Source organism: Oxyura jamaicensis, chromosome Z (assembly GCF_011077185.1).
Source record: "Oxyura jamaicensis isolate SHBP4307 breed ruddy duck chromosome Z, BPBGC_Ojam_1.0, whole genome shotgun sequence".
In the NCBI taxonomy this organism is placed as follows: domain Eukaryota; kingdom Metazoa; phylum Chordata; class Aves; order Anseriformes; family Anatidae; genus Oxyura; species Oxyura jamaicensis.
This window is the reverse complement of record NC_048926.1, coordinates 46,564,080-46,585,976: the sequence shown is the minus strand read 5'-3', so window position 1 is coordinate 46,585,976 and position 21,897 is coordinate 46,564,080.

The following is a 21,897-nucleotide window of genomic DNA, read 5'->3' as shown; positions in this document are numbered from 1 at the left end:
GCGTTACCGCGGCATTTCCCAGCTTTTTGGCGCCTCTGGTTCCTTTTATTTTTTCCAGGGTTACCTCACAGGTGGCCCTTCCCAGTGACTTCGTGGGTCCCACAATCTAAGCTTGGACACACCTGCGTCATCAGCCTATCCTATATCTCAGGAGTCCCTCAATGAGACGGTTGGCGTATATGCGGAATCATCCTTGCACTGATGCACTTGGTCCACATTCAGTTAATGCTACTTCCACCCCCGACGGTAAATGGGGCTATTTAGTGAATGCCCCATACACATATATATATACATATATAAAAGAACAATCTTCAAGTAGAGGTTTTGGTCCTGTAATTCCCATTCACTGTTTGAACTGCTAAAGTTGAGGAGTGTATGTAGCACTTCACTAGTAGACCGTAGCTAGTTGAAAAATGGTTACCCATACTTGATAAGTAGGCCTGGCCTGTTCAGGTCTGTTTTTGCAGGATTCTGAAATATTTTTGTATAGGTAATCTCAGGCTGTATATTTTAAATTGAAAATACGCATTGTGCTTTAAGTATTTTTCCAATGTTTGCAGAACCATTGGAACATTTTTAGAGGAGGACAAAATGGAAAATGTTACTGCATGAAAACCAGTTGTAAAGATTTAAAAAAAGGAAATACCTTTTCCTACAGATAGGAAATAAGATATCTATTTTTGATAACTGCGAGTGCACTCTGCAATATTTACACAACTCCAGAATGTGCTCCCAAATATCTGATTATTTTCTCACTTGATGAAGAGAATTTCAAGTGAAAAGGACATTCTTCCCACCATCCTTCATTCAAATAAGCATAACTCATGAAATAAATTCACATGCAATACTATCAGATAAGATTCTCCTTATAGTTCCAACATTCAAGAAAGAAGCGCTTTGTAATACATCAATAATTCTGTCTTAATTATAGACTGTAATCAGAGAAAAAGTCTTAGCATCTTGAAAAGTGGATCAAAATCCTCTGCTGTATTACTGGTCACAGGAATGTCAATTTGGCAGTTGTTATTCATACATTTGTTGAACTCAGTTTCTGAAAAGAAGGTCCTGCCATGCTTGACCTTCTCCCCTTAATAACATAAAAGCACAATTTCTTTTACACTGCACTTTCTAATTTCCTATTTGGAAGCTTGAGTTATATAAAAAAAGGTAGTCTTTGATAAATTGTTCAATCTTTTTTTCTTCTGTCAGATGACCTTTAATCAGTTCTTGACCTTTTATTCTGTGAATTGGATTCCATTCACCAAAGGGTCTTTTTAACACTTTGTATAGAACACTGCTATCATGGGCTAAACTATCACTTTTGAGCCTTTATTTGTTTTCTTTTATCTGAAAAAAAAAAAAAAAAAAAAAAAAAAAAAAGATTAATTTCCCTTCAAATCTATTAATGTTCTAAAATGCATGTTAGAGTGGGAGATTTTAGGATTAAAAGTGAGAATGAAAATTTAATCAACACAAACATGAAGTCTAATGTAGGGAGGTAGGAAGGAAGGAAGAGAGAAAGGAAGAGAGAAAGGAAGAGAGAAAGGAAGAGAGAAAGGAAGAGAGAAAGAGTGAAAGAGAGAAAAAGAGAGAGAGAGAGAGAGAGAGAAAGAAAGAAAGAAAGAAAGAAAGAAAGAAAGAAAGAAAGAAAGAAAGAAAGAAAGAAAGAAAGAAAGAAAGAAAGAAAGAAAGAAAGAAAGAAAGAAAGAAAGAAAGAAAGAAAGAAAGAAAGAAAGAAAGAAAGAAAAAGAAAGAAAGGAAAGAAAGGGAAAAAAAGTGTATTTCTATTATTAAAACCTTTGAAAAAATGTGAAAATTTGTTAAATGTGTTATCTGTGGACATAAACTTTAAGGCTGAATGATTTCGGAAGTGGATAATGTCTTGTCTCGTATTATTCTGATTCTTTTGTCTTAAATGACAGAACCTAGTGACTTTCTTTTTAATTTATGTGTTTATTTATTTATCTTATTTGTCTATTTATTTATTTATTCATCCATCCTTAAATATATTGATTTCATGCTCCATTTAATATATGTAAGACCAGACTTTAGGATTTTATTTTTGGTTTTCGCAAGATTACTAACATATTCCCCTCATTAGTCTCCCATTTCAGATTAAACAATTGATAGTGAACCAATAAAGTTGCAGAATGTTCCTTAAAGCATGGCAATAAAATGACTCAACACTCACTCCCAAATTGCTCTAAAAACACAAGTCTGGAATTTGTTTGTTGCTGAACACTCACACTTCATTGACACAAAGGCTGGAAAAGTGTTTGACTTATCACAGTCTTATTTCAGTATAATAACTGTAAACTTTTGCTAGCATAGAATCATTTGGGCAATTAGGTAAGATTAAGATAAGATCGAGATCCATAGATTCATTGCCCCCTAAAAATGATTTACTTTCTCTAATCTCCCTATCAAACTTTTTTTTCCGTGTTAACAGGGTGAAAAAAAAATCACTTGGAAGTGCTGCATTGTTTTTATGCATTCCACACCTGTACAGATCTAATCTTTGTATGTGTGTGTGTGTGTGTGTATGTGCACGTGCACATTCATACTCACACATGTCAGTTTATCAATTAGGAGAAAAGGGAAGATGTTTTTATAATCAAATTTATCTCTCTCAGCTGAGTTATTCTGGTAGAAAACTGCAATAAAACTTAAAAAACAGAATGAATCTTGTAACTCATTGTCAAGGTTGTTGAGAATTATGGTTCTATTTAGAGTCTTTTTCTGGTGGGAAGTTTTCATAATATGGTGACACAATTGTAGGAATCTTAGACATACATGTGAATCTCACCATGGACACAGAAGCTGGGAAAAGCACTTCAAAATTGTTTTCCAAATCTATCTGATTTTACAGCACATTGTGGAAAAATTGTAGTAAAAAAAAAAAATAATGCAGTTGCATACTATGAATAACTTGAGTAATTTTCTTCCCAAGTACAATAACTAAATGTCACTGTAACTACAAAAGTCAAGACTCTTACAACATATATTAAAGGTACAATAGCCTCAGTGTTTCAGTTGTTAACTGAAGAAATGGGAGAAAGAGGAAGAGAAATTAATTACTGACTTCTAGCATCCTCTTAAGCATCCATCAGTTATATATCATATAACTAGTAAAAATGAAATAGTTTGAATTGCTTTTACAACACTTAAAGTATGATTGAGGTGAACAGATTCTCAAGCTTGTGTATCTCTCCAGAGATGGTGTTGAAGTCTGTTAGAATGAGCACAGGTTTAATTCAATCCACGAGAACAAGATACAGAAAATAAGTCAAAAGGAAGCCAAATGTATATTCAGATCACTCTGCAAACACAGAACACATTTGCTACAGAAAGAGGAAAGGGATAAACGAGATGCTGCAGATAAGACACTGAATTCTTGAGAACTACAAATTAAGTGTAAGAGATATGAAAGATATGAGTATAAAGAATAACAGGTGGCTTGATGGAGATCACAAACAGAAATTGAAGATCAGTTAATTATTACAATAACTGCACTTTGAATTATCATCTTATTCACAAATGACATCTTAATTGTGAGAAAATTAAAGCAATATAACCAAAGCTTGGTGAGAATCTAGAGTATGACAGAAGACCTAATGAGATGGCAGCATTGTACAATGAAAGATAGCATTCACAAGTTAGTTGGATAAAGCACACACACACACAAAAGACAGATTCAACTTAAAAATAATAAAGTTACTGAAGGATGAATGGAGTACTAACATGAATAATTTTGTGATAGGATGATAAAAACAAAGACATATTCTGGAGAGATGTAACTGAAAACATGAATTTTGAAACAACTTGGAAGGAATCACAATGCATCAAGGATAGCCCATGTTCCCATCATGTTCTGAAATTATAATCTCAGTATTTTATAAAGTAACCTTCTTGACTGGATACTGGTATAAAATTCCAAATGAATAACGTAGGCAAACCCAATTTAAAAAAGGCAGGCAGGCAGGCAGGCAGGAAAGAAGGAAAGAAGGAAGGAACTAAAAATTCTAAGGAAAAACAAAACAAAACAAAATAAAAGAAATGGTTTGAAGCCACTTGTGCTTAGAAGACTTCTAAAAATACCTCTTTCCCTTAAAAAATAATCTCTAAAATCTCTAAAAAATGCTTATTTCTCAAACTTTTATTAGCTATTCAGATTTAATCATCTTATTAAGGATTTTACTGTGGACAGATGAGTGAGCTTGCTTCTGGGTAGTTCTGGGTAGGAAACCATGTTAATGCTCTGTCCTATGATACCCATTGCACAGCAGTTATACATCTCATTATGTTACTTTTTATCATGCTTTTCAGACCATTGCTATAACCTTTGCTTTCTGAAGTCCTGGTGTGATTTTACTCGTATTCCTATTTTCTTCCCTAGACTTTGTCCCTTGTTTCTGCTGTTGCAGCTTCTGTCCTCTTGGGCAATATTGACTCTTATTAATCTTAAATCTTCTTACTGTCTTAAAAGCATGTTAGCTCAGAAGAAGGTGATGCCTTCTGTATACATGTATTTACTATTGGGAAACTGATTTTGTAAATGTTATTTATAGGTAAGCAATTTCTCTGTATACTTTTATAACTATACTGAGAAAAAAGAATGATAGATTTGCTTGGTTTTATTTGGTTTTATAGTATGAAGAGTTGTTTAACCTTAGGCAAATCACTAATCCCCACATGTAAAATAGGCCTAATAAAGATACATAAGTAACAAGTATGACATTTAAGCTAGCCAGATAGCTTACTGTATTAGCAGAGTAAAATTGGCATAATTAATTGAACTCCAGTGAAACTAATTCTTCTGGCAGCAATAAAATTACTCAGTCCATAAGTTTTATTCTGTTACTGGTCATATAAATGATATAAATAAATATAATGCCCATTTCTTTCTCTCCATTGTAGAGCAGTTGCAGCAGCAGTAACTTTACTTTTGTTGCAGTTCATAGTTATAGAGCACTTAAGCAAAGGGAGAGTAAAACTGACAGATTCTGTTAGACTTGCAAAATGTTCTTTAGCAGACTATTGAATTAGCACTGAAACAGACATAGCCTTCATTTTAGTCTGCTGAAAAGATATGTAGGTGTGATCAGTGGAAAAGGTTTTATAAGAATGATTGAAAAAAAAAAAAAAAATCAGCTTTTTATCTCAAAGTTCCCTGCAATTGTAAGTTGTTGTTGTTCTTGTTCTTGTTGTTGTTTGCTTTTCAGGCAAGGAGGAAATTCATAATTATTACATAATTTTTAAGCACTGCTGAACTTAATAAAGCTAGTGATTAAGTGAGCAAGAAAACAAACAAACAAAAAAATGATTTTGCCAATAAATAGGGTTCTGTTTACTTCTCATAAAGTAAAAAAATGCACTAGTTAGGAGCTTGGATTTGCTGATCAAGATCCCACTGAGAGTAACTCAGATACTTGGTGAAAAACTGGCATTGTCAAGACAAAGAATGTTAGAGTTTTCCTATGTCACAGCACAAATAAGTTGATTATCATGTAAAACATTTTAATTATAGTACTGACAAAATTAGAAATTTCAAAACTTTTAACTCTTTTCAGGAATTTTGCTCAGATTAAAATATTAATCTGTCCCAGATTAAAAGTGCTAACTATTAGCACTATTGCTGCTGTTATGTATTTGTATTTCTGTGATACACTTAAGTTGTACTGAACTAGAATATAGATGTTAGAAATATTCTTCTTCCAGTTCTGAATTGTCCATGTTTTCTATCTAAAACTCAAAATATTTTTTTCTCCCAGTACATGCAAGTGAGACAAATATAACAGCTCTCATAGTAAAAAGTAGATTAGTTATAACACAAGAAGAATTTTCATGCTTAAAAAATGAAGAATTTTCTGGAAAGAGAAATTGGAAGGGGGATGAAGACATGGGAGACTTCAGAGTTTTTCTAATTGTATCTAGTTATATCTAATTATATCTAATTCTAATTACATACAAAATCAAGGTTAATAAAAAGTTGTAACTGTTGTGATAGCGCCTTATTTTTTTTTCTTTTTTTTTTTTCTTCTTTTTTTTTTTAGCTTTAAAAAAATGCTTTCTGGAAGGACTCGGGACAAAGAACTATATTTCACATTGAATATATATCAATGAAATATGCTGGCAAAGTAAGGTGGGGAGAATTTGGAAACTGTGCTAAACATTGTTCAACTTCATATCACTTAATATTTCCAAGTAATTCTAAAGCTTTTAGAAATTCTATTAAGAGTCTACATAATTCTAGAAACTTGACAATGTTTCTGTAGCCTAACACTCAAAGTAATCCCATAGGAATATAGGAAATTCCCCATTCATATCCCTTATCAACTTCATGTAGTATAGATACATGATCTGGGTCTTCTCCTTCTCCTCCTGACCATGCGAAGTAATATACTCCTGACTAGGCCCCGTCAGATGTGCCTGAAACAATTAAATTTTTTATTATTCTGCCCTATTCCTTTTGCCCTTGAAACAAACATTGGCCTTGACAAAATCTTGACTAATGCTTGAAAAAATGTGTCTTTGCTGAAGTTACCTTTGAAAATTTCATATTCAGGTGGGTTGTATGGAGTCCTCCCAGTTGCCTCTTACTATGTCTGTGCACCAGATAATTTTCTGAAAGTTCTTTGCATCTCTTCTTGCAAAATGGTCTAATCTAGGATTTAATGATCTGTTTTAAAGTGGGTTAGATGAGATATATACCGAATTTGTATTCAATTGAGCCTAGCAAGGGACCTTGAAGATAATCTAGTTTCTAGTTCCAACACTTCCTTCCCCCCCCCCCCCCCCCCCACCATAGGCAGGGATGCTTTCCACTATATGAGATTGCTGAAAGCCCCATCCAACCTGGCTTTGAAGAATGCCAGAGGTGGGGAATCCACAGCTTCTCTGGGCAACCTGTTCCACTATCTCACCATCCCCTGAGTAAAGAGCTTCCTCCTTACATCTAATCTAAATAGCTCTTTTAGTTTACAATCATTCCCTAATTGTCCTGTCATTATCTGTCTCAGCAAAAAGTCACTCTCTATCTTTATTATAAGCCCCCTTTAAGTACTGAAACATCTCAGTGAGGTCTCCCCGGAGCCTTTTCTTCTCCAGATGAACGTCCACATCTCTCTTCTTCATAGGAGAGGTGCTCCAGCCCTCTGATCATCCTTGTGGTCTTCCTCTGGACCCATTCTAACAGATCCACTACTTTCTTAGGCTGGTGGCCCCAGACATGGACACAGTGTGGGTCCTCACAAGGGCAGAATCACGGACAATCAAGTGCCTCAACCTGCAGGCCACTACTCTGTTCATGCAGTCCAGTATGCACTTGGCCTTCTGGACTGCAAGCACACACTGTTCGCTCATGTCAACCTTGCAGTACACCAGAACCCATAAGTCCTTTTCCACAGGGCTGCTCTCAATGAGTTCTTCTCCCACTCTCTACCCCTATCTGGTATTGCCCTGACCCAGGTGTAGCACCTTGCATTTGGACTTTTTGAACCTTATTAGGTTCACCTGGACCCACTTCTCAAGGTTTTCTAGGCCTCTTTGGATGACATCCCTTCCGTGACTGGAAGGTGATGGAACAACTTACCCTTGGTGTTGTCTCTAGGCATATCAATGATAAAAGGGTCATTAGGGGCAGTCAACATGGCTGCACCGAAGGTAAGTCATGCTATACAAACCTGATAGCCTTTTATGAGGACATAACCACATGGATAGATGATGGAAAGGCAGTGGATATGGTCTATCTTGATTGCAATAAAGACTGATACCATCTCTCACAGCATCCTCACAGCTAAACTGAGAAAGTGTGGTCTAGATGATTGCGTAGTGGGGTGGACTGTGAACTGGCTGAAGGAAAAAAGTCAGAGAGTTATGGTCAATGGGAAGAAGTCTAGTTGGAGGCTTGTATCTAGTAGAGTCTTTTACAGGCTAAAATTTCACCAGGGGAGGTTTAGGCTGGATATTAGGAAGAACTTTACCGAAAGGGTTGTTAGGCTTTGGAATGGGCTGCCCAGGGAAGTGGTTGAGTCACCATCCCTGGAGGTCTTTAAAAGATGTTTAGATGTAGAGCTTAGGGATATGATTTAGTGGAGGATTTGTTCGTGTTAGGTCAGAGGTTGGACTCGGTGATCTTGGAGGTCTCTTCCAACCTAGACTATTCTGTGATTCTGTGAATACATTCATCAACGACTTGGATGAGGGAATAGAGTACACTGTCAGCAAGTTTGCTGATGACACAAAACTGGGAGGAGTGGCTGATGCACCAGAAGGCTGTGATGCCATCCAACGAGACCTAGACAGTCTGGAAAGTTGGGCAGGGAGAAATTTAATGAAATATAATGAAGGCAAGTGTAGAGTCTTTCATCTGGGCAAGAAAACTCCAGGTACCAGTATAAGCTGGGGACTGACCTGTTGAAGAGCTGTGTAGGGGAAAGGGACCTTGGGTCCTGGTGAAAAGCAGAATGACCATGAGCTAGCACTGTGCTCTTGTAACCAAGAAGGCCAATGGCATCTTGGGGTGTATTAGAAGGAGTGTGGTTAGTAGGTCAAGAGAGGTTCTCCTCACCCTCTACTCTGCCCTGGTGAGACCACATCTGGAATATAGTGTCCAGTTCTGAGCTCCTCAGTTCAAGAAGAACAGGGAACTGCTTGAGAGAGTCTAGCACAGAGCCACAAGGATGATTAAGGGAGTGGAGCATCTCTCTTACAAGGAAAGGTAGAGTGAGCTGTGTCTCTTTAGCTTGGAGAAGAGGAGACTGAGGGGTGACCTCATTCATGTTCATAAATAAGTACAAGGTGAGAGCCAGGAGGATGGAACCAGGCTCTGCTCAGTGACATCTAATGATAAGACAAGGGGCAATGGGTGTTAGCTGGAACATAGGAGGTTCTACTTAAATATGAGAAGAAACTTTTTCATGGTGAAGGTGACAGAACACTGGAACAGGCTGAGGGGTTGTGGACTCTCCTTCTCTGGAGACATTCAAAACATTCCTAGATGCATTTCTGTGTGACCTGATCTAAATGTTCCTGCCTTGACAGGGGGATTGGACTAGATGGTCCTTCAAGGTCCCTTCCAATTCCTAACATTCTGTGATTATGTGTTTCTGTGATTCTGTGACCTGTATACAAATAAGAAAGAAGACTTTGGATCTGCTTGTCAAAGAAAATATAATTCTTTAGTTTTCCAAGGAGCTGGTAAATAGTCTTTCAGATATAAACTTGTCTCTCTTTATTAAAGCTGACTGAAGGTATTATGAGGTTGTTTGATCCACTTTGGCGTCACAAAAGTATCTGTAACACTTTTGTAAATAACAGTGTCCTGGTGTCGTGTTAAGGGGTGTAGCCGATTAACCGTTATGGGTCTTGTCGGATTCAGGGTACTTCACTATCACGGTCACAGATTCACCAATAATGTAACATGCCCTCACTCTAGTTGCATGAAATGAGAACTATCTAACTAACATTGTTCCTTCTAGGAACAATGCAATTAAGTGCAATTTTTTACAGCAACAGGTACACAGTTTCTTTGGATTGCTGGTGATAATTTACTATCTTCAAAAGCAAGCTAACATGCATGAAATAAGGAGGTACACAGCCTGGCAAATAACATGTTAAAAGGCACAAAGACTCTGTAGAGATTTCTAAGTTTCCATGGAGACACCTGATATAACTAAGTGTTCAAACCTCACCCAAAAGCATCCCAAAGGCGGGGGGGGGTGAAGAGAGGCTCAGCCTGTCGACTTATCCCAGAAGTCAGGATGGTATCTTCCCTCGTGATGGCATCTTCACCAATATCCCCTCTCTCTTAAGCCAATTTATATTATATTCTATCTTTTAGGCAGAGATTGAGTAACTCTAGTTATATATACCTTTGTTATGATTGGTGCTAAATTTTCTTGCCTTTATTTAAAGGTATAGGCTCCGAGAAATTCAGAGCGCATGTTCAGTGAGGGGTGGTCGTACCTTGGAAGTGGGTAGCTTTTGGGATGGAGGTGTGTTTTGGTATTATAATGATATTATAATGAGCAAAGTTCACCAATAGGACAGCATTTTGTCAAAAACATGGCAGGCTGTTGGCCCAGGGTAGCAAATATGCGGCTTATTAGTTCCAATGTACCTTTGAGTTCCCATCTTATCATGGAACATGGCCACGGTGCCCCCACTCCCTCTACCCTCTGTACTGTTCCTCTTAGAGTCAGTACACCAGGTTCCTCTAGTGTGATAACATCTAAGGTTAGAGGCCTAGGGAACGCTTAGGTAATGCAGCTACACTCCACCCTGAAAGCTTCTTCATTTTTCTTTAAAATGTGAAAATGAGTTTAATATTCCTAGTCACTTTAAGCATTTACTCCACACCTGGGTATATGATGAAAAATCTATTTTATACACACTTGGCCAACTCTCAGAACATCAACTGAAATTACAAAAATTCTTTGACCTCTCATTTCTGATAACCAGTTGATTTAGGTAATAAAAACCTGAGAGAGTCCACATGAGTTTAATGATTTTATACACAGAATTTATTTTTTATTTTATTTTATTTTATTTTATTTTATTTTATTTTAAGTAAGGGAAAATAAAGGCAGAAAATCTGGATGGTACAAAAAGTGGAAAAAAATAAAAAATAATAAAAAAAGACCCAATTTCAGTATGCTTGTTTGGTAGATGTAGAGGATAAATATTGTTCAACAGTACTTCCCTGACTTGAACATTCTTATCTACTAAACTTCAGAGCAACTTTGACTTCTATTTAAACATCCTTCCTTTGATCCAAACATTTCAATTTTGGGAAATTCTATGGGTGGTAGCAGGCTAGATTGCTAGCTGAGATTAACAATTTGAGATTGTATATTATCATATCAATATATATATGTATATATATAAATTCAGAAGCACTTTAACAGCGTGGTGATTTTATCCAGGTAGGCATCTGAGCTCCATCACAACCGCTCTCACTCTCCCTCCTAAAAGGAAAAGGGGTGGGGATAGGAGTGTGTGGGAGGAGAGAAAAAGGCACAAGTGTTGAGGTAAGAAGAGGGAGATCACTCAATAATTATTGTCACAGGTAAAACAGACTTGGCATAGGGAGATTAAAGCAATTTATTACCTATTACAAACAAGTTTGAGCACTGAGAAAGTAAAAACAAACAAACAAACAAACAAAACCCTAAAACTAAAAACACCTCCCCTCCCCCCCCCACCCTCTTCTACCTCCTCTCACCTGACTGGCAGAGGGGAATGGGACATGGGGATTGCATTCAGTCATAACACTTTGTCACCACTGCTCCTTCACGATCTTTTCCCCTGCTCCAATGTGGTGTACCTCCCATGGGACACAGTCCTTCCTGAACATATCCTGCGTGGGCTTCCTACAGGCAGCAGATCTTCAAGAACTGCTCCAATATGGGTCCGTATCATGGGGTCCATCCATCAGGAGCAAACTGCTCCAGAACAGGTCCCCCATGGGCAGCAGCTCCCACCAGATCCCCTGTTCCTGTGTGGGTTCCTATCTACGGGCTGCAGCTCTGGCCTTGAGCCAGCTTCTTTGGGGATTCTCTATGGGCTGCAGCCTCATTTAGGTCAAATCCACCTGCTCCACCGTGGGCTCCTCCATGGGCTGTAGTGTCTCCACTGCTCCTGTGATCCACCATGACACACATGAGCTACTGGAGAACAACCTGTTCCACCATAAGCTGCTGGGGAACTTCAGCTCTGGTGCCTCGAGCACTTTCTCCCCTTCCTTCTTAATTGACCTTGGTGTCTGCAGGGCTGTTTCTCACTTCTCACTCTGCCAGATGCTGTTGTGCAGCAGTTTTTTTTTTTCTTCCCTTTCTTAAAACTGTTCTCACAGAGGAGCAAAGAACATCACATATTGGCTTGGCTGTAGGCAGTGGCAGGTCCCTTTGGAGCCGACTGAAACTGGCCCTTATCTAACACGGAGCAGCTGCTGGATTCTTCTCACAGAGGCCCGCAGCCCCCCCCCCACTACCAAAACCTTGTCACATACAACCCAATACAAACAGCAAGAGGGGGAGGTGTAATTGTTTTTTCCTGATGACCTGCTTTTGCTTCCTTTTCCCTTGTTAAATTTTGTCATCACTCCATTCTGAAGAAAACTAGTAATATCTGAAAGTGTGTATTATTTTTGTATACGTAGCTTTCATCTTTTGAAGTAATTAAACATTTTTATTTTTATTTTGTCTTTTGGGTCTTTGTTTTCCTGTCCAGTATTAGAGAGAATCTGTAGAATGATTAAACATGATTTACACATATTTTAGCAAATTAATCCAGAAATAGGACATTGAAGTACGTCCACACAAATTCCTTAGTGTATTTAACATGAGTATTTTGGAGATGTATATTTGACAATCAGATATTATTTATGTTTGGAGCATGTTATCTAAATACATAATTAATCTTTCTGTGAAGAAAACAAAACAAAACAAAACATGTTTTCTAAAAGATGGATTTAAGTTTTTGTCCTGGTTTCAGTTAGGACAGTTATTTTTCCCTCCTAGTAGCTGGTAGGGTGCTATGTTTTGGATTAGGATGAGAAGAGTGCTGATAACATGCTAATGTTTTAATTGCTGGAGAGCAATGCTTACACTATGCCAAGGACTTTTCAGCTCCTCGCTCTGTCCTGCCAGCGGGCAGGCTGGGGGTGCAGCAAAAGCTGGGAGGGGACAAACCCAGGACAGCTGACCCAAACTGGCCAAAGGGGTATTCCATACCATCTGACATCATGCTAAACAATATATAGGGGTGGCTAGCCGGGGTGGGGGGCCGGCTGCTCGGGGTTGGGCTGGGCATCGGTCAGCGGGTGGTGAGCAATTGCATTGTGCATCACTTGTTTGTACATATTATTATTATTATCATTATTATTTTCTATCTTAATAAACTGTCTTTATCTCAACTCAGAGGCTTCACTTTCCCGTTTCTCTCCCCCATCCCAGAGAGGGAGGGGGGAGGGTGAGCGAAAGGCTGTGTGGTGTTTAGCTGCCAGCCGGGTTAAACCACAACAGCTCTTTTGGCGCCCAACGTGGGGCACGAAGGGTTGAGATAACGACAGATCTAATCAAAATGTTGATTGCTTTAATATCAAGTCTGCTGTGGCTGTATTCCAAACTGAATTTTATAGCACGTTACTTGCTGTATGTGATCCCTGTCGTGCTGTTTATCCTCTCCGGGCCCTGGTTTAAGATCGTTATGGTACTGTGCTGTGTAGCAATAGCTTACGATACGATGAAATATCTGGCCATGACTCTAACTTGGTATTTGTACGCAGCACTGTCGTCGACTCTGTACTTTGGAAACTATATCTCGGAAACTATTAACAATTACACCTACTGCCTTTTTCCATCAGGGAGCCAGTCTGTGAAGGGGACAGGGAAAGATATTTTTCCTTACTTGTTCACTCTCCCTTTCTCCTTCAGCACCCTCTTATCCCCCGAGCTAGTTACGATAGCTCTCCAAGATGTTGAATATCCTTGGGATACTCAGACCAGCATGTTCTTGTTGTTATGTCTCTTGAATGCGCTTCAGGTTTTGTTCAAGGTTAAACAACTACTTAGGAATCTCATGCAGAGATCTGTCCTGAGGCGGGATAATTGTGAGTGGCAGGGAGTGTGGGAGGATATGGGCAGGTGGCTAGAGCAGTGGGCACCTCCGATGTTTTGTAGATTCACCCCTGAACAACTGCAAAATCCTAAAAAACTGGTAGAATGCTTGCAAAAAGAGTGTCATGACTCTGGCAGTTCCAAAGTGACACAACTCACTGTAGCATGTTGGGGCCTGGCCTGTGCCTATCGAGCTGCAATTGATGCTACTATGAACCAAGTGACAGATCCTGCAGCCGCCCAGCTCCAGCTCCAGCTCCTGCTCCTGCAGCCGCTCCTGCAGCCACTCCAGCTCCTGCTCCTGCAGCCGCTCCTGCAGCCACCCCAGCTCCTGCTCCTGCAGCCACTCCTGCAGCCACCCCAACTCCTGCTCCTGCAGCCGCTCCTGCAGCCACTCCAGCTCCTGCTCCTGCAGCCACTCCTGCAGCCACCCCAGCTCCTGCTCCTGCAGCCGCTCCTGCAGCCACCCCAGCTCCTGCTCCTGCAGCCGCTCCAGCTCCTGCTCCTGCAGCCGCTCCAGCTCCTGCAGCTCCAGCTCCTGCAGCCCCAGCTCCTGCAGCTGCTCCAGCTCCTGCAGCTCCAGCTCCACCTCCTGCAGCCGCTCCAGCTCCTGCTCCTGTAGCTGTTCCAGCTCCAGCTCCTGCAGCCGCTCCAGCTCCTCTGGCTGGGCCAGAGAAACGAGCCGTAGCAGTGCAAGTTGCCCCTGCAGGGGGTGTTCCAACCCCTGTGGCAGACCCTGTGGTTGGGTCAGAGAAACGAGCTGTAGCAGTACAAGTTGCCCCTGTAGACAAGGTGAAAAAAATGGTATAGAGACTCAGGTCGTTTAGAACGCAGAGAGTCTTCTGCTAGGTCTAGGTGTAGAGAAGACGAGGTCGGACTATCAGAGGAGCAGGAGGATGAAGATGGGGATGTTGAAAAATCAACAGTAGTTACCCGAAACCTATAGCAGTGTGAGCTACGAGATGTGCGAAAAGATTTTGGTCGCTGCATAGGTGAGCAGCTTGTCACCTGGCTGCTCCGGTGCTGGGATACCGGAGCCAATTGTGTGGAATTAGAGGGCAAGGAAGCCAGGCGGCTGGGATCCCTTGCTAGAGATGCAGGCATTGACAAAGCAATTGGAGATGGAGCACGATCTCACAGCCTCTGGAGGCGTCTCCTGTATGCTGTAAGGGAAAGGTTTCCCTACAAGGAAGAACTTGTATGTCTGCCAGCCAAGTGGACCACTATGGAGAAGGGAATCCAGTACCTGAGGGAATTAGCCGTACGGGAGGTGATTTATGAGGACCCAGACAATGGACCCACAGATCCAGATGGACCCACAGATCCAGATGAAGTCAGGTGTACACGACCCATGTGGCGGAAGTTTGTACGGAGTGCACCATCATCATATGCCAGCTCATTGGCAATAATGGCCTGGAAAGAGGATGAGGAACCCACAGTGGGTGATGTGGCTAAACAACTCCGGCAGTACGAAGAAAGCCTCTCCTCTTCCCTACAGGCCTGCGTCTCGGCTGTGGAGAAACTTTCTGAAAGCGTCCATCAACTAAAAGAGAATACTTTGGATAAACTCTCTGAAGAGGTCCAGCAACTTAAAGAGAGATTATTTTCTTCCCCACCTGAACGAACCAGGGTCCACCAACTAAAAGAGAATACTTTGGAGAAACTCTCTGAAGAGGTCCAGCAACTTAAAGAGAGTTTATTTTCCTCCCCTCCTGTACAAACCAATGTCTCTGCTATTAGGGGTAAGCGCTCATCCGTGCAAGGAAGACGATATGGTGGATACACACCTCGGGCCATCCTGTGGTTTTACCTACGTGACCATGGAGAGGACATGAGAAAATGGGATGGAAAATCCACCGCGACCCTAGAGGCACGGGTACGTGAGTTGCAAAAGAAAACAATTGGGAAAAAGGGGGTCTCTGAAAAGTTTGCTGCTCCGACTTCCAGCAGGCAGTCCTTTAAACACAGGAATGAAGATTCTGACGAGGATTAGAGGGGCCCTGCCTCCAGCCAGGGGGAGGAAGGGGACAATCGAGTTTATTGGACTGTGTGGATTCAATGGCCTGGCACATCAGCTGCACAGAAGTATAAGGCTTTAGTAGACACCGGTGCACAATGTGCTCTAATGCCATCAAGCTATACAGGGCCAGAGCCCATCAGTATTTATGGAGTGACGGGGGGATCCCAGCAATTAACTGTATTGGAAGCTGAACTGAGTCTAACTGGGAATGAGTGGCAAAAACACCGTATTGTGACTGGCCCAGATGCTCCATGCATCCTTGGCATAGACTATCTTAGAAGAGGATATTTTAAGGACCCAAAAGGGTTCCGCTGGGCTTTTGGCATAGCTGCCTTAGAGACAGAGGGCATTGAACAATTGTCTACCTTGCCCGGTCTCTCAGAGGACCCTTTCGTTGTGGGGTTGCTGAGGGTCGAAGAACAACAAGTGCCAATTGCTACTACAACTGTGCACCGGCGGCAATATCGCACCGACCGAGACTCCCTGATTCCCATCCATGAGCTAATTCGTCAACTGGAGAGCCAAGGAGTGATCAGCAAGACTCATTCACCTTTTAATAGTCCCATATGGCCAGTGCGGAAGTCTAATGGGGAGTGGAGACTAACCGTGGACTATCGTGGCCTGAATGAGGTCACACCACCACTGAGTGCTGCAGTGCCGGACATGCTAGAACTTCAGTACAAACTGGAATCAAAGGCAGCCAAGTGGTACGCCACAACTGATATCGCTAATGCATTTTTCTCCATCCCTCTAGCAGCAGAGTGCAGGCCACAGTTTGCTTTTACTTGGAGGGGAGTCCAATATACTTGGAATCGGCTGCCCCAGGGGTGGAAACACAGCCCTACAATTTGCCATGGACTGATCCAGTCTGCGCTGGAGCAGGGGGAAGCTCCTGAACACCTGCAGTACATCGATGACATCATTGTGTGGGGTAACACAGCAAAGGAAGTTTTTGAGAAAGGGAAGAAAATAATCCAAATCCTTCTGAAGGCCGGTTTTGCCATAAAACAAAGTAAAGTTAAAGGACCTGCACGAGAGATCCAGTTTTTAGGAATAAAATGGCAAGATGGACGTCGTCAAATCCCAATGGATGTGATCAATAAAATAACAGCTATGTCTCCACCAACTAGCAAAAAGGAAACACAAACATTCCTAGGCGTCGTGGGGTTTTGGAGAATGCACATTCCAAATTACAGTCTGATTGTAAACCCGCTCTACCAAGTAACCCGTAAGGGTTACAGTACCCGTAATGATTTTGAATGGGGCCCTGAGCAACGACAAGCTTTTGAACAAATTAAGCAGGAAATAGTTCATGCAGTAGCCCTTGGGCCAGTCCGAACGGGACCAGATGTAAAGAATGTGCTCTACACCGCAGCCGGGGAGAATGGCCCCACCTGGAGCCTCTGGCAGAAAGAACCTGGGGAAACTCGAGGTCGACCCCTAGGGTTTTGGAGTCGGGGATACAGAGGATCTGAGGCCCGCTACACTCCGACCGAGAAGGAGATATTGGCGGCATATGAAGGAGTTCGATCTGCTTCGGAAGAGGTCGGTACTGAAGCACAGCTCCTCCTGGCACCCCGACTGCCAGTACTGGGCTGGATGTTCAAAGGAAGGGTCCCCTCTACACATCATGCAACTGATGCTACATGGAGCAAGTGGGTTGCACTGATTACTCAGCGGGCTCGAATAGGAAACCCCAGTCGTCCGGGAATCTTGGAAGTGATTATGGATTGGCCAGAAGGCAAATACTTTGGGATGTCATCAGAGGACGAGGTGGTCCGTGCTGAGGAAGCTCCACTGTACAACAAGCTACCAGAAAATGAGAAGAGATATGCCCTGTTCACTGACGGGTCCTGTCGCATTGTGGGAAAGCATCGGAGATGGAAAGCTGCTAATAACTGTCCTAACTGAAACCAGGACAGTTTTTTATTTTATGTAGTTGTTGGTAGGATAATTCTTTATTTTCTCTCATATCTACTGCTTTCAGCAATTAGCCCTTTATTTCTATTGTGCTTATTACCTTCATGTTATCACCTGAATTTTTGTAATTGTGTGGAGTAGATTTTTTGACTGATTTTACACTCACTGCTGTTATCAGAAAAAGGATAATAATGATAGATGAAAAACTTCAAACCTTAATGTCATTTCTTTGCTATTGTTGCAGTGTCGGAAGAACAGTGCTTGATTCTGAATATAAAGATGTTGACATAAACATCCTGCCATATATACTACAGAATGATTATCACTAGATAAATAGATGTCTTTTTAGAGGCTCAATTTTCACCGGATAGCCTAGTTTTCAGTGGACTTCTTGACAGTCAGACAGTTAGCAATCAAATGCCATTGAGTTGTCATAAGCTCTATGGTAGAATAGCTGTCTACTAGACTGGGAATTCTATTCAGATTCTTTGGAAAATTGATCCTGACCTTTCAATGGGTCTCTATAATGTGACCAGAGTGCAGGAGTGCATTTTTTTTTTAAAAAAAAATATTATTATTATTATTTTCTTCTCAGTATCTGTTTTTGCTTTTTTGAAAGAGTAAAAGCTGGAAAATAGGAGGTTAAGTCTTCCCAGCTGTTATTCAAAGTAGATCTCTGTAGTGCTGAGAATATACAGTAGGAGAAGACAGTCAAAATAACAGTAAGAATATGAGCTCCCTAACAATTGTCAGGGATTAAATGCAAAGCCAGAAAATCAGGATCTTTATTTCTATATGTAAATGTATGAACAAGAGAAGTGCATGTAGTATATGAGAGGTTTATGTGATAATTATTTCTTGAAGTCATCCTCTCAAAAAAAAAAAAAAGTGTTAAAGATATATTTATATAATTAATGAGTTGTAGCAACCAAAACTGTATAGAATATATGTATGCATTATATAAGAGCAAAAAAAATGCTTTAGGAAGTAATAACTGACTGCAAAACTGAAGAATAAAATTTAAGGTCAAATCCTTGGTGATCATTGAAAAATACCTGTATTTTCACAGACACCATTGCATTACTAAATTAGGATTAGTTGTCTATCTGCAATGTTACTTTATATTATCCTTTTAACAACTGGAACAGCAAAAAATAAAACATAATAAATCTGTTAATGTTTAACCAGAGCTCTGTTACTGGGTTTGAGAATTCATGAAACTTTTCTTACAGTGTCAGGCTGAAGATTACTTGCTGATTCCTATAAGCTCTTCCAGATGCAAATATGAATGAAGTAGATTGTACACTTCATTAAGCTTGTGATTATTCTGACCTACACTTACAGTCCCCTTTTAACTGAGGAAGAAGCTGTGTATTCTGTAGCAGCAATTTTAGTAATTTTAGCTCAGGGTGAGTAATGTCTGCAGGACAAAAGTAGTCCTCAAGAGCCTGACTTGTCAATAAAGTTAAAAAAGAGAGAGAAAGAGAATGAGCAGCATTACCAAATTTCAAAATACAATCAAATCTTAGGTTTAAGCAAAAAATTTCATAGTACAATACAGGAAAATAAAATGGTTTATTTAAAAGCTCTATTCAATAGAAAATTCACTATAGAATTCAATAAGAATTATGAAAAAGGAATTTGTCTATGATTATGTTTCATTTGGAAAAACAAACAAACAAACAACACATAAGCAAACAACAACAGTAACAACAAGAACAAAAACAACTTCAGTACACTTCATTCTAGAGTACAATGAATGAATAAGAGGTTTTGATGCAGAGATACAAGAATTTCATGAAACCTTCCATATTGGCTGTCATAGATAATTTCCTGAAATATGGAGACACTGTAAATACACTTCCTGTAAAAATAAGCTGAGATCTTTCAATGCTGCATCATGTGGAAATGTTAGGATTTAACTTTATAGTACAATGAAAATTAAAGGGAATTTCTATTGTGATGTGAACACAGAAAACAAGAAACTGAAATTAAGGATTTTTATTTCCCACCTCCCAAATATTTTACAAGTATAAATCATAGAATCATAGAATATCCCAAGTTGGAAAGGACCCATAAGGATCATCAAGTCCAACTCCTCACACCGCAGAGGTCCACCTAAAAGTTTAGACCATGTGACTAAGTGCACAGTCCAATCTCTTCTTAAATTCAGTATGGCTCTGTGAAGTGACTACTTCACTGGGGAGCCTGTTCCAGTGTGCAACCACCCTCTCAGTGAAGAACCTTCTCCTGACGTCGAGCCTAAACTTCCCCTGTCTCATCTTAACCTTGTTCCTGTGGGTCCTATTACTGGTGTTTATGGAGAAAAGTCACCTGCCTCTCCACTCCCCCTCACGAGGAAGTTGTAGACCGTGATGAGGTCCCCCCTCAGCCTTCACTTCTCCAGGCTGAACAGGCCCAGTGACCTCAACTGCTCCTCAAATGTTTCCCTCTTCAGGCCCTTTGCCATCTTTGTCACCATTCTCTAGACACTAGCCAACAGTTGAATGTCTTATTTGTACTGTGGTGCCCAGAACTGCACACAGTACTCGAGCTGAGGCCGCACCAGCACAGAGTAGAGCAGAACGATCACATCCCTTGACCAACTAGCAATGCCGTGCTTGATGCATCCCAGGATACAGTTGGCCCTCCTGGCTGCCAGGGCACGCTGCTGGCTCATATTCAACTTGCTGTCAACCACAACCCCCAGATCCCTCTCCGCGGGGCTGTTCTCCAGTGTATCGTTGCCCAGTGTGTACATATAGCCAGGGTTGCCCTGTCCCAGAGGCAGGACCCGGCACTTGCGTTTGTTAAAATTCATGCGGTTGGTGATCGCCCAGCTCTCCAATCTGTCCAGATCTCTCTGCAAGACCTTTCCACCCTCATCCGAGTCCACAACTCCTCCAAGTATGTTGTCATCGGCAAATTTGCTCAAAACACCTTCTAGTCCTACATCCAAATAATTTATAAAAAACATTGAAGAGGACTGGCCCTTTTAGGGGCCAGTCTTGAGGGACCCCACTAGTGACCATCTGCCAGCCTGATGTGGCCCCATTTACCACAACCCTTTGAGCCCTGCCCTTCAGCCAATTGCTCACCCATCATATGATGTTTTTGTTAAGTTGTATGCTGGACATTTTGTCCGGTAGGATCCTATTGCAAACCATGTCAAAAGCCTTGCTGAAGTCCAAAAAGATCACATCATCTGGTTTCACTTGGTCAACTAGTCGGGTGATCTTATCATAAAAGGAAATCAAAAGGAAAAGGAAATATTAAAAAACAAACCAAGCCAAACCAAACTAAAAAAAACAGCTGGTGATTTTTCAGCTCGTGTTACTGAAGAGTACTTTATGTAGCTGGACACTTATGAAAAGGATTATGAATGTTGGAATTTGTAAAAGTTTAATGTTTAATGCTATCATCAGTAATAATAAGAATTAAAATGGCTACACAGCTGAGATTTATAATTTGGGAATAATTTTTCAGCTAAGTATTATTTAACAGTCAGTTGAGGACTTTTTGGTGTATAGGATGCATATAAATACAAATAAATTAATTTCCAAACATTAAAAAATATATTTAAATTATCATAAATATTAATATTATTCCATGATTTCCCATCACTAGTTCTGAAAAAATCCTCAATATTTGGAAAGCCATTTTCTGTTTTACAGATATTTTTCTTACACTAAATTAAAAATATCCTCCCAAACATACAGGAGTATGTTTTACTCCAACCATTGTACTTACTTTGATAGTGATTTGATATGTTCAGATAAAAGGTGGCAGTGAAGTATAATCGTTATTATTTATTTATTTATTAAAAATGAGTCAAACTATGGAGAAATTATTTTTATGAAATGCTGCCAAGAATTTCTACCTTGCACAAATATGGACTGATATAGTATATAACATTCAGGACTGTTATATAAAACTCCAAATTATGTTCTCCTTAGGTAACACCCAGAGCATTCTTGTAGATAAAAGCAAGACCAGTCATGAAGCATAATCCTCATGACTGAAATTACCAGATTTTATTTTTGTATTATGTGTAATCAGACAGATGCCCTTTGAATTTTTGATGTAGGTAAGAGAGGAAACAGAATATATACATAATGATTTTGATTTAGAAATACATATACAGAAAAGATCTACCTATTCCCACTATCTCTTGATTTAAATTGGTCTGCTGTATATCAAGAAAAAGGAAAAATGTGTAACAGTATTGTAGGGAATTAATTAATGCCTAAGTTTCAGTTCTTGCCAAATAACTTTCTTTGATTTGACAGAAACAGATTTTAGATGTGAAAAAAAAAAAAAAAAGAAAAAAAAAAAAAA